Source organism: Ctenocephalides felis, unplaced genomic scaffold, assembly GCF_003426905.1.
Source record: "Ctenocephalides felis isolate EL2017-DRISC unplaced genomic scaffold, ASM342690v1 CF-g0.4_SCAFFOLD_01604, whole genome shotgun sequence".
Classification (NCBI taxonomy): Eukaryota; Metazoa; Arthropoda; class Insecta; order Siphonaptera; family Pulicidae; genus Ctenocephalides; species Ctenocephalides felis.
Window position 1 is genome coordinate 46,898,176 of NW_020537758.1, and position 15,861 is coordinate 46,914,036.

The window sequence follows — 15,861 nt, forward strand, 5'->3', positions numbered from 1 at the left end:
TAAATCGGTTGATTCGTGCGCCTGAAATCGTCGACGAAAATTTTGTATCCGCACACACACACATACATCCATTTTTTCTAAGGTATGCCAAAATGTCCAGAAACCTTTGGAACGCAAAGATATGCAAAAATTTTTGTTTTAAATTTTTTTGCGATTACTATAACTTAATTATACTTAGTTAAAAAAATGGTATTTGTTGAGTAGAATTTGAATAAAATTAAGAAAAATAGGAATAACATAATTCGAATAGCTGAATTGTATTATATTAGGAGAAAGAAGAAAAAATATTAGAACTTGCTGAGATTAAAAGAAGAATGAAGAAAATAATTGAATAAAGATAGAAGTTGAATAGAATTAGAAATTTAAAAAAGAGCAAAAATTGAAGAATATATATATATATATATATATATATATATATATATATATTATATATATATATATATATAATATATATATATATAATATTATGTAAACGAGCCCTACATGATATTCTCGTTGTATGAAAGTGCAAATGCAGCAACTAGATGCGTATATTTAATTTATAATTATAATGCGTATACTTAATATCAAAAGGCTATTATCAGATCAATTTATAATTATCAAGATAAGAACAATGGAAACCTGTAAATGAATAATCGCCTTTCGCGTATAATTCAAAAATAATTGTCATTAGGTCAGTCTAGTAATATATGATTCATTCAACATTAAATTTGAACCACCCTACTATTATGTAACTAAACATATCATAATAGATATATTTTTTAGTATACTTTATTATAGTAATGATTTGTTACAGCTAATGAAAATTTGCTTTGCTACTAAACTATCTAATCAGTAATCATAATACACACTTAATAATACAATTATATAATGACCCCTCGCATTATATTTTCATGTCGCCCACAATTAATTAAAATACAATATAATATTTTATTTTTGAATTATTATTAACTTCCCGTACGGTAAGTTATTGTAATCGTCCAAAAATCGAAATTGAAAATTTTTACATTTCTCGACGTTTTGAAGGTTTCTGAAAATTTTGGCATATCTCAGAAAAAATGGATGTGTTTGTGTGTATGTATGTGTGAATACAATTTTTCGTCCACGTTTTCGGGCGCACGGATCGACCGATTTGAATGGTTCAAAAAACATCCGATTTCTATTGATAGGGAGATATGCTGATTAGCTTTTGGCAATGGCAGGTCCAGCCGTTTCGGAGATACGGAGCAAGGAATGCAGAAAATTGAAATCGAGTTTTTGAGAGATCGGAGATCGGATTTGGATGATCCAAATAACATTCAATTCGTAATGATGGGGTGAAGTGGTGATTGGTTTTTAGCAAAGGCAGGTCCAGCGGTTTCGGAGATACAGAGCTAAATGTGCAAAAAATTGCAGTTTTTGAGAGAACTAAGCGTCCGATTTTTTTATATCAAAAATAATTCATATTTTAATTGTACTTCTGACTTAAGTTAATAATACTTTAAACAAATATTTTCAACTTTGCAATTCAGTTTATATAATTCTTATAAATATTAGACAATGTTACAGTGTTTATAATAATCTATTTGAAAACATTTAATATTTCTCGAACATTTTGTTATGGTACGGGAAGTTCCAGCAATTTGCCTTAAGGCACGATGCCATACACACCACCAGTTGATTTTATTTTTGAATTTTTATATAATATTTAATTTTGATTATTAGCAAAAGCTCTATGATTTACTTAAATTGTTAACTTTTTCAATAAATTTCAATCATAGTATTAGAAAACTATTCTCCAGATATTTATAAATGTTTCAATTCTCTACATATTGCATATAATACATATCGAAATATGAAAATATTATCCAAAATTGCAGATTTAAATGAAATAATACTCACCCCATTTGTTGCGAACTCTTTTAATCATTTTAATTATTTTGTCTAATTTTTTGGTAGTTGTAACACACAATAATTAACATACTGGCATATAATGTAACTTCAAAAAAAAAATCACACAAATTTCCAAATAAATCATTTTATTTACTAAAGAATGCAAATATCAATGGTAATAGCATATGCGGAGAATATGCCAATCTCAAAAACAGTTGTTCAAGAAAAAACAACTCTCTAGTTTCTATTGATATTAAATATTGCCGAATTAATTATTCGATATTCCGCAAATAACAATTAAAAAACTTAATGATCAATGTATTTATTAAAATCTTGGTAACAAACTGCCACGTTCGTAAAACGATTGCAGATATCATATGTTGTATCATATGATAAGGTATATTTTTGCAACAAATGGCTGTACTTGAAAATATCAAAATTCTGCATATAATAGTACATGGGAATTCTTCAAATTACGGATCATATACGTATTATGATTCATGTTTACGAGATATATCTTTAAAATTAAAGATGCTTTAAAAACTATACAAATGATAAAATTGGTTAATGATAAATATGATATTGATTGGATATTTTTTATCAATCTAAAAGAAGAGATAATAAGTAGAATCTTTAGGATATTTTTCTTCATATTTTGATAGTTTTTAAAATAGAGATAATACATTTACCCAAGATAATAAAAACTCATCTTATTTTGTGAGCTACTGTTATGACAAATAAAGTGTACGAATAAATATATAATTGATTAAAAGAAGAATAAATAAAAAATAATAACCAAAATGCTTACAAAACATTTATACAAATAAGTTTCTGATTAAAATTAGTCTTTTAGTATTTCCTAATTCAATTCAATTCAAAAAAGATATATTTTAATATATAAAATGTATTACTTTGATTGACTTCTAGACAATTCAAAATATACAATGGTAAAGAAAATAAAGTTTTTTTGCTTAATATATATAGTAATTCATTCACTTTTAGTAATATTATATATAAAATAAACAAAAATTAGGGTTTTTTTTCGAAAAAAGAAACGAAACAGATAAAATCTGTGTTTTTGTACTTCACTGGTTGCTAAATAAATATTTGATAAATACTTAGGAAAGATAAGATTAGAAATAATTTATAGTACCTACGTATGCCTAATATTGCTATCTATATTGATTTTTCTCCAGACACTGTGATTTAGAAATGTGTTTGTACTAATTGGCAAATTCAGACAATATTTCACAATAATAATTAAATTATATAAATTTAAACATGCAATATCAAAAATAACAAATTTAGTATCAAGCAAGTTTAGAAGAATTCAATATATAATATACTCTATTTTTTTGCCACGGACAAATAATAAGACATTTGATTGCTGGTATTCTTTGGATTTATTGTATTCATAATATTTTTTTCCAAATCGTAGAGCAAGTATATTTATAAATTGATTAAAATTGTAGTTTTCATATTTTTAAAAAATGTAATATATTTTTAGACATTGATGGCCTAAGTTTTGAATAAAACAATCAGCATATATGTACTATTAATTATGTAAAACGAAAATAAAGAAAATAATTTTTACATATTAAATTATCTTATTATATGGTCTCCATTCTATTCCATTGATTGTAAAATCATCAAAATTCTGAATATAATATTTAATCTAAATATGCTATCTAAAAGCCAGGCGAAAATATTCTCTCTACAACTCCAAATCAATATATTCAAGTGATGTCTTTTTAACTAGCTGTAAGTGGAATTCTGTCTTAAGGCAATTAGGGCATCGTGCCTTAAGGCAAATTGCTGGAACTTCCCGTCAAAAATTATTTTTTTTTAAAACGATTAACATTTTTGAAAAAAAATTACTTTTAAAAAATAAGATTTTTGAGAAACTATAAATTGGACAAAAAATTATTTTTTTTTGAAAAAAAAAAATTTAAAAAAAAAAATTTTTTTTTTAAAAAAAATTTTTTTTCTTGAAAAAAAATTTTTTTTTTTTGAAAAAATTTTTTTTTTCTTTATTTTGACATATTGTGGAAGATCTGAACTTTTTTTTCAAAGCAATCGTACTGCTTTAACTACATAGGGGCAAAATATAAAGCGCGTAAGCGCCGCGTCGCTGTCTAACGCATAAGCATTGGTACGGAACCCATAGGAATGTTAACAAAATGTATACTTATTGTTAAAATCTCTATAAAATGTCTGATAATTTGATGTGCATATGTCTAATGATCATTTTTGACCGCCAAATGGCTCATTTTTTTACTTTTTCCTCTATATCTCCGAAACCGCTGGACCTACCTTCATGAAAGTTGTATCGATTCTTCATCTTGTCAATACAAATAAAATGTTTTTTGAATTATTAAAATCGGACGCTCCGTTCTCTTAAAAACTGAGTTACCGTTTTCGGAACTTTTGCCCCGTATCTTCGGAACGGCTTGACCTGCCTTTGCCAAAAAACTAATCAGCACGTCTCCTTATCAATACGGATCGAATGTTTTTTGAATTATTCAAATTGGTTGATCCGTGTTCCCGAAATCGTCGACGAAAATTTGTATCCGCACATACATACACACACATACATACATACACACACACACACACACACACACATACATCCATTTTTTCTAAGGTATGCCAAAATGTTCAGAAACCTCTGAAACGTAAAGATATATAAAAATTTTCATTTTCGATTTTTTTGCGATTACTATAACTTGGCCTACGGGAAGTTAAAAAAAACTTAAAAACAATTTTGTTACTTGATTAAATAAACATTATTTTTCTTTAAATCTCTAATTTTGGTGTTAAATAGAATAGAATACGAAATAGAAATAATTTTAATAAATATATTTTAAGATAGTAAAAGAACTAGATTCAAAAAATGAAGATCCAAATTTAATTTATTGAACCATAAATATAATTCATAATAATCAGTATATTTAAAATATTTTAACTTTGAAACGTTTTTGCAATAAGACATTGCAAGTATAAAGTTACCTTTCAAGGTACTATAGTTTTTCCAGTCAACGGGGTTTTCTTTCAAATGGTATCGTGTATCTATATTTTTTCAATATTGCAATATTATTATCACAACGAACTATTGTTCTATCTATCTATCTATCTATTTTTTATTTATTTAAATTTTGACTTATTATATTTATTACCAATATATTAACTTCCCGAAGGAGAAGTTTATGTTTTCATAAAAAAATCCAATTCGCTAATTTTATGTTTTCTCGACGTTTCAAGCCATTCTGAATCGAATGAGACCAAATTTGGAAAAATCATGTGTGTGTGTATGTGAATAGATTTTTTGTCGTAGATCGACGTTTTCTCAAAAACGGCTGGGCTTATTACAAAAATTTAAAAGCCATTCGATGTATCTCGATGAGGACTATCGTTTCTCAGTTTTGTGTGATTTTAAAAAATCAAAAACTGTTCAAATCATATTAATTGGGAATGATACTGATTAGTTTTAGTTGAAAATCTACCGAGCGATATATATCATGGTCTTATAGAACTTACTGAAATATTACGGCCTTACGACAAGTTGCTTAATTTTAAAAATTCATCAATGTTTGAGAAAATAAGTGGTGTTTTGACGTTTGATAAAATTATAATTATACAATTTACTTGGTATAACGATAGAGTACTTGGTCTTAACGATCATACTAAACCATTAATGTCCTACGGAAATTGCTTCAATTATAAAAATTATTGGTTTGTGAAAATTTGCTTTTAGAAAATACTCCGAGTTAACGTGTTTGTTCGTTTTCAATTATGTGTAATAAATCCACTCGGAATACTTTTAATCACTAATAAAATAATTTATTTTTTATTGATTAAGTTCATTGTTTACATATATCGGGAAGTTCATGTAACTTGCCTCAAGGCAAAATACCAATACCAACTAGATTATAATTTAATCTCATATAGGTATAATTTTATTTACATTATATAGTATTAAATAAAGAAAAGGCAGTCGTATAGAAACAGATCATTTTAATTCCAAATTATTTAAACAAAATCATCGATAAGCATCCACTTAATATTAATATTTTACATCTTATAGTTATGCAATCGTATCCAAATAGTTCTTGATCTTGATATATGACCGCTAATAAATAAATTACGATGTCGTTTGATCGCGGAATTGTTTACAAAATTTATAATAAAAATCAATTGGAACAATTACTTAACGACTTCGGCAATTGAAAATATTGATTTGACTTGGACTATCTGAGGACGAAATACAAATACCGATATGAACAATAAATACAATGAATTATGTATGAATGGTAATTGAAATCGTTTGATGTTGAATTAATTCATTCATGATTTTAATATTAAAGTATTTTATATATCAAATATATTTCAGTAGTTGATCTACATTATTCACTGCATCAATGAATTATAAGTAAACCACAAATAATTAATTAATTTGAAATAAATAAAAGCAATGTATAGAACACGAATGACAATTATTACTGGCCTATACTTTTTTATTGAATTTATTATAATTCATATCCAATGACCTTATTTATAAATTCACTATTAGTATTATTTTACAGGGTATTTCCTGTTCGTTTTATTACAATAACCTTTTTAGCTACAAGTAGAGAATGCCTTCAGAATATGAGTAATAATACTCATGTTTCAGAATCTATGTGTTCAGAATCATTCTTATCGCAAAAAGTTATAAGAAGTAATTCATTCTGCGAATCAAAGGAACTCGATACCGCGGTTTTATATTGCGTTGTATAACATAATGTTATATAATCCTGGTAAAACAGAAAGGATTGTTATAATTGTGAAAATTTCAAAAGTAAACCGATGAACAATAAAAACTCTATGAAGTTTGTCTAGATTTTTCATAAAAATACTTTTTTTTTGAACAGCCAATTGAACTCATATGAGCTTTTGTGATAAATTTTCAAAAGCAACCACCTAACGCTTTGTCTATCTATATATTATATATTTCTGTTAAAAAATTCTGATGATATAATTTCAATTTAAAAGAGAAATAGATATTTTGCTTTACAGATTTACCTAACATATTTATTTACAACATATTTTGATAGTTAGCTATATTTTCAAAGTTTAGGGCCAAGGTTTTTACAAAGAGCAATGGCAATCCTTATTGCCTAGATTCAACATGAAAAAGATAGGATAGGAGGTTACGTTAATTTTCTTGGAAATTACGGTAATTCTTTACTTAAACCTAGTATACACACACACACACACACACACATATATATATATATATATATAAATATATATATATAGGGTGGTCCTTAATGTGGACATAAGAACTCAAATGGTTCCAAATTGATAAACAGTAATTCTCTGAAAGTTTTAGCTCTTAATATTTACTTTTAGATAGTACGCAATTCAATCAAACTTCGTATGGAAATAGCATGGAAAAAATTTTGACAATTACAAAAAATTTTTTTAGATATAACTTAGCGACAAAATTTTTGAAAATTTTTTCATGCTATTTTCATATAGAATTGCGTTCTATCTAAAAGGTAAGATTAAGAGCTAAAACTTTCAGAGAATTGTTTTTTATCAATTTGGAACCATTTGAGCCCATGGGAGCAAGGAAATTCAAAAATGACCTTATTAAGGACCACCCTAATATATATGTATATATATATATATATATATATATATATATATATAAATCAATTTAGAGGTGCAATAAAAAACTCACTTTGTCTACGCCTGTTTTTTAATTTGCTTGGAGATCCTCCCATGTTCCGCCAGACAAAAGAGATTTGTTCACACCATTATAAATTCACCAACGATATATTACTATGCCACAAATAATTATTGCACGAAAGCATTTTAATTAGACCACACACTTAATTTAATTACACGGTAGTGAATCAGATGAATAATTTAATGAGTTATTAACTTTTTATAAGTCAGATATAAAAAATAAACTTCCACTCGCTTAAATCAAATTTCTCGCTCTAAATTATTTTCACACTAAATTTTCATAGTTTGGCAGCACTCAATCATAAATTTGGCAGCACTCAATCAGTTTATTAAAGGTTTCTGTTGATAAATTTTCATCACCTGAAATAAATAAACAAAATATTATTGAGTATCTATATCTATCTACAGTTTGTATTTAAACTGGTATAAATGCTTAATAAAATTCTATGATATGATCATGTGTAACACAGTTTGCCTATTGACCTAATTTATATTATATGTACTTAATTACTATTAATCATAGTTATTTATCTCTTATTCATAAATATATCAACATATGTCCAATCTATTTTTGTATTTGGATTATGATGGAAATATTCATTTTTCATATATATTTTTTTTAAATTAAGTTATAGAAAATGTCATGATTACTTCAAATGGCAAATAAATATTTGTAGAATTTATTATAATTTTTCCGAAATAATAATAGTTATCAGTGAAATATTTGAGGAAATTATTAACATTAAAACGATAATGGATTTTCATTAGAAGTAACTGTGCGATATTTTTGAAACTAGTATCATTTTAAAAAAATCATTCATATTAAATTGTTAACTTCCCGTAGGGTAATTAATGAATTAATTACCTGTATTTCTTAAAACTTTCCAAAAAACTTTCAAAAAAATTTTTTTATCTCTTTTAATATCCTGTTATATAATTCACTCATTTATTTTTATCATTTTCATTTTGATCATATTATCATATTTCTATACATAATTTTTTCAACTATTTTATTGATTAAAAAATCCATTTTCTTTTCTTAAGCATATCGTTTGCTTAAATCTTATCAAGATCATGTTTCTTGACAGATGTCCTGAAGATGGAACGTACCTAGTTCCGAAACGTCGACAGTAAATAAACAAATAAAGAAATAGTTTATTAAAAAACTTTTTTTGTTTTTTATTACTTTTTGGATTTTTGTTCGAATCTCTACAAAATATTCAAAAATCCAAGACTCTACCATTTAATATATATGTATATATATATATATATATATATATATATATATATATATATATTAAAAATCCTAGACTCTACCATTTAATATATATATATATATATATATATATATATATTTTAGATAGATATATATGATATTTATTTATATTATTTATATATATATCTCTATATATATATATATTTATATATCCTTTCGTATTGAATTTTCAATATTCTAGGCCACATATTGAAAGAAATATAATAGAAAGTATACATATTGACACCAACATTATGTTCTCGCTAATTGATTCTTCGCACGTAATAAAATCTTGATTTATTGAAAAATGACGCACTTCTTTTGGAATTTTTTCTACGAAAATTTTTTGTTCGATTATTCATGAAACAATAAAAATTCCACTTACTTATATGATCTATTTCTTACAATAGATGATAGAGTTAAAGACCTCAGAATCGGTAAATGTGAAACAAGTATTTTTGTTCACATTTTCAGTGGAAAGGTAAATTTTGAGAAATAATAAATATTTATAGAATAATATAAGTTCCTTTTGAACAGTATAATTCTTATGAAATACGAAAAAATACTCGTTATTGCTCCCTATATTCAAAATAGTAGATACCAATCGAAAACCTTATAGTGATGTCAAATCAGTCCCAAATATTTAACTATTATACAATTTTTATGAGAATTTTGAAAAGTAAGATCAAACCGCCTACCTCACTAGTCAGCCAAAAAATAAAAATCCTGTCCTTACAAAATGAAATCATGTGACCTTCTTAAAAAATCAGTTCCAATTATTACTATCAACTTGTCAACTCTACTATTTCCGTAAATAATTATATCATCAAAACAATACTTCAATCAATGTCGATGATTTTCTAAGAAAGACATGACTCTATTGCAAGAAACAATTTATTAATTGATGCAATTAAATTATGCTTACCACGCATTAAGAGTACAAAAGAGAATACCAAGTTTGAAAACAAATAATATCTGCAAATCTAAACAAAACCATTCTTACTGTTGAAGAGAATGGCGCACTTGTGTAGATTTCGGGGAATAGATAGTGAATTTGCAGAAGTCTTTGCCAAGCAACTATCTGACTTGAATTAATTGTAAAGGATTGATAATTTATGATGACAAAAAAGATGAGAGTAATTTTCAGTGCATAATAAAAAAAACTAATAAAATGTTCTGATACAAATTTCTGGATACAAAGCATCTAACATGGACAAAAAGTTAAGAATTTAATGATTTCTTAGATGTGACTACATAGTCAAAAAAAATTAATGCAGCCAATGTTAGAGAAAGATGAAAATTGCCATGCATAACAAGATCTCATTGAGTTTCAATCATAATTGTTTTTAAACAAAATATTAAATTTGAGATTTTACCTGATTTTTGTAAATATTTATTTCTGAACAGCGATCAGAACTGTCTGCTCGCTTAATTTAAAATTATTTTTTTTATCTCGATCTAAGAAAACGAGATCTTTGGTCAAGATATTTATATACATATAGAATCAAACTCTATATTTTATAACAATTATTAACTTTCCGCAGGGTAAGTTATTGTAATCGTCCAAAAATCGTAATTGAAATTTTTTGCCTATCTTCACGTTTTGAACGTTTCTGAACATTTTGGTATACCTTAGAAAAAATGGATGTGTGTGTGTTTGTTTGTATGCATGGATACATTTTTTCGTCCACGTTTCCGGGCGCACGGTTCAACCGATGTGAATGGTTCAAAAAGCATTCGATTGCTATTGATAAGGAGATGTGCTGATTAGTTTTCGGCAAAGGCAGGTCCAGCAGTTACGGAAATAAAGAAAAGAAGGGTGCAGAAAATAGAAATCGAGTTTTTGAGAGAACGAAGCATCCGATTTGAATGATCTAAAAAACCTTCAATTAGTAATGGGAGAAGTGGTTATTTTATATTAGTTTTTGGCAAAGACATATCCAGTCATTTTGGAGATACGGAGCAAAAAATGGTAGATTCTGAGAGGAATAAGCATCCGATTTGAACGATTAAAAAAACTTTCTGCTTGTGTTGACGAAACGATTATTTTTGGGCAAGAAAAAAAAATTAATTCAATTTTTTTTAACTAAAAAAAATTTTTTTTGAATATAAAAGAAAATTAGGATTTTCTAAATTTTAATTCGGTGCGGAAAGTTCCAAGAATTCCAGGAATTTGCCTCAAGGCACAATGCCATACATCACTAGTTAACTATTTATTTGATTAATACGAATTACCTGAATAACTTTATACACAATAACGCCTGATCATACCTTCTAATCTATTACTCTAATGCAATTTTTTTGAAGTACATATTTTAATCTACAAATCGAGGATTTAAAAGCTTGTGACTAAGCTTTAATGAAACAAAGGTTGAAGAGACTGTTTTGAAAAAAATAAAATAATAATACTCTGATCTCATGATCTCATTCACATTTTGATCTATAGATTGTGACAACGTTGTTTTGAAATCATGTCGATCAATATGTAAATGGATATATGCATTAAATATATATATATATATATATATATATATATATATATAGATATATATATATATATCCGATATTTAATTGGTGTCTTTGTTCCTTTGCACTATTGCAGCATATCTAACATCACCTATAAGACAAGGCTAACATAAAATCATGATTAATTCACGTTTGCATACAGATCCGCATTTATTAATATTCACCCATTGTTCTAGAAATCAATAATCATAAATAATAATAGAAAATATTTATATAAAATATTACGCTATTGACTATATTAATATTTATAGGGATATTCTATTATATAATTCTATAAGCAATTTAGATGCATGGCGCGATATTTTAAAAGTTGGATATTGCATGCAATAGTTAATTGTTTTGGTTTATTAAATTGATTATTAAGACTAATAAAATATATTATTAATTATAAATTAAATATATAAAGTATTTCAAAGTATATTAACTTTATATTATATAAATGTTTTTAATAGGTTAGACTGAACGGCTAGAAGAACTATGAGGATCTTTTGGATTTATTAAAGGTAGATCCATTTATAGATCTAAGGAAAAGGTGCAAAAAATATACGTGATGATTTTACAATCCACACAAAATGATTTCATATTCATATGTAACTAAAATGTTGTTTTTTAATATTTACAATGATGATGATACAAATCATAGCGCACAAATGTTTTTAATTTAAGGTGGTATTCTAGGGTAGTGGTCTGAATTTTAGGTTATCTTTATAAAAAAGGAGCAATCATTTTTTTACAATATTTTTCATATAATTTATTTATCAGTACAAGAGTGCAGAAAAAAGTGAAAGAAAAAATAATTTTGAAAATAGTTAATAATTTGAAAAAAGGGGGGCTCCCAGAAAATTGACACGTGACCATATTCACGATTGCAGTCCTTCTATTAATCCGAAATGAAAAAAAAAACTAGAATGATTTTGCAATGGTATATATTAGGATTAAGATAAAAAATGAATTTTTGACAAAATAGCTGTTTGAAAAAAAGTATCTTTTTTTTTTTTGTGTTTATTGAAAATTTTAAAACATAGTAAAAATTCAAATTCGTGGATTGGGCTAGTATATACCAGAGAGAAGTCTATAAAGAAGATTCTCCGAAAATTTCAAATGAATCGGTTCAGTAAAACTCGAGAAATCGTGGGTATCGTATTGATAAAAGACAGTTTTGAAAAATACGCGTTTAAAATTTCGCAAAAGGAAGGAAACAGAAGAGAATTATCATGATCAAATAGTTGTATCTTCGAAAATAATATGAATCTTCAAAAATCTTCCCGTATACATATTCTTATATAATTAAACTTTGCAAATATGAAAAAAAAACGATTTTTTTTATTTCTATAACTATTAAAAAATGTGATATTTTGGTAATAATTAAAAAAGTGTAGAGTCTTCGAATTTTCAAAATTAATACATAACATCTTCATATGTATTAGCACATCATAATTTTTATATTTAACATTAATATTATAGCCAAAAGTTCGTTTTAAAATTCATGAGTTTCAACTATTTGTAGTCTCACTTTAGCTTAAACGTATGGAGTTTAAAAAAAGTTATTAGGAAAATCATGTTTACTGTTGTTGCTACGCCGGATTATTAGACTCTGTATATTTATCTTTTAAATTAAAAACTTATAAATATATTTGCCATCCCTGGAAAACATAAGTCATTTCTCTTTTTTCTATTACCAGCATCTAGTTATTTATTATCATCGTGCATAGTTTATTAAAGCAATGATGGCATGCGGCTGAGGCAGAGCATATGTATGGCATTATGTAATTTGCATTCTTGATTATTAAATGCCAAATTGATTTGATTCGATTCGTGAAGGAATAGGAAAATAGAACATCAGAAGATACCTACATGATACGATAGATAGTATACAGCCCCTTGCTAGTAATTTGCAAAGTGTACTGTGGGGTCAGTCGTTTTTGTTGTTAGAAATTACTCTATGTCACGAAAGAGCAGTTTCAGGAGAAATGTATATAAAACTATATTTTGAAATAATAAATAATGTAAAAAAAATAGTGCGTTTAAGGTTCACACGCGATTGAAGTAAAACTTGTTTACTACTCTACAAGATGACATTTAAGTAAAAATAAATACATCATATAACAATTTTGAGTAATGTTTATTAGTAACATGGTAACACTCGTAATGCACACATTTATTACTGTCACTCATTATACACATTTATATAATGATAAATTTTAAATTATATATTTATAATAGCATTAAAAATATGTATAATATTTAAAAACAATAATGTAATTAAAGTCATACTTCAAATATGACATGATCGGTTTGTCATTGTAATTAGCGTTTAGAAATGAATCTTCATTAGAGAAATGAAGTAATTGCTGATTAATAAATTCTATAATATTCGTTCACACAGTGGATTATGGTAAAACAACGCCTAAACAAATATTGTTTTTGCAACTTCACTCATCGTGTAATTGTGTTTGAAGAACTTCATGTAATTAAAATTAACATACATTCATTGACTATTTGTATTTTTTTTTTACTTTTTCGCTGGTGATATAATCTCATTCTTTGATCAGCTATAAGATCTGTCTTACCTAAAAAATATTTTCCATTTTAATAACTGCAAAGATTTATAGAAACTACGAATAATATAGAAGTTATTTCTAATCAATAAACTTTCGTTTAGTAAACGGCACAAATGCTTAATTTGTTTTATTATTTTCAAGAAACAGGGTACTGATTCAGGCATTTTTCGTTAAATCAAGATTTGTACTACGTTGTAACTTTAAAATGTTCATTTATCTATGCCGATTTCCTTGTTGATATCGGTACGCATACAACGTTGATGCCGGTACGCATACAACGACAGATCTCTATTCACATACAGGAAATTATTTCATCGAAAGCGAATGACGTACAGTTCCGCCGTAACGCATTTCTGTTGAATTTGTACGGATTTACACCCTAGTCGCGCCTAAAGAAGTTTTACTTTAGAAAATGAAAAAATAAAATTTTCAAGATTGCAGAAGTATTGATATTGATATTGAATTGTACTATTGTTGCCTTCAATTGTAAAGAAAGTCTTAATAAGTTAACCTAATTTTCAACAAAGTTTAGACAAGTCGACACTGTATATACAGAAATCCATTGAACTAAACTAAATTAATTAAGGCGAGCACATAACAATTAAAATCTCTTGAAAGTAAAGCAATTTTATTATAAGCACATACAATAAACTAAATATAATTTATTTGCGTTTCATTGTTTTAAACTGGCAAACAAAAACGGTGTTTTATCGGTCGCGCATAAAATTGAAGGCCAAGAACTCAACGAATCGAATTTCATGGTTTAGTCTAGAACACGTACAAACTCAAACAATAAAAAATTTAAAAAAATAAAAAACATTATGATATTTGAAACGCAAAATTTTTTAAAATAACCATTTTTGAACCACGTACAAGCAAAAATAAATTGCAGAAGTAATACATGAAAAAGTTAGAACTTCAGCCGTGAAAAATTAACCAATATAAGTAGAGTTTTTTTGTAAAAATGCATAAAACATTATAATATATATGTTATCAGATATAATAATTTTTAATACTTGGTGTTATTTCATTAACTTACTGCGTTTCAATTCATGTTTTTTTGAATACTATTTACAGCAGAAAATATAAGGGAGATTTTAAGAAAACCTAAGGTCAAATTAAATACTATAATAATATGCCATACAAATATTTTAAAGCTCAATATCATAGTATCAAAACTAATGCTTCAAACCACAAAAAAGTAGGGGGAAGTCCCTTAACGCCGGACGGCACTTAAAACCGGACACTCTATTTAACACATATTATTTAAGCGGGTATAAATCTTTTTATTTCCCGTAAAATGGTAGGATATTATTAGATTTTTTAAACAATTTTACTATGTACCACCAAAAGAACGAAATTGTCTGTCCCTTAGTGCCGGAAGTAAACATACTGATATTTCTTGTGAGAATTGACGTAATTTATTCTGATTATTTAATTTTGTTCTGTATGAGTGCTAACGGTCACTACATACCCCAATTTTTCGTATTTTCTAGTCAAAGAACGAAAATCTTATGATGAATGCTCCAGCTGAGAGCATCGGTGAGGCTCAGCCAAAAGGGTGGATAATTAGTGATTGCAATATCTAAGAATATTCGCCAAACACACATGTGCAGACATTCCAGAGTGTGGAGACGGCTACTATGTGTTCATGCTGGTTATTTTGGAATGTCCGGTACTAGGTGCCACTTTGTAAAATCATATTTTTTATACCAAGTTTAATTGATAGTATTAATTATTGTTTAGCAAAGATTGCGTTTTTGTTAATTTAGTTTGATTTCTAACTTTGTTATCTAACATAAGTCATAATTTAATAAACATTTCGTTAAATATTTTTTGATTTATTTATAAAAAACCTTAGGTGTCCGGCACTCGGGGACTTCCCCCTAAGTGTTATAAATGATCAGGACTTAT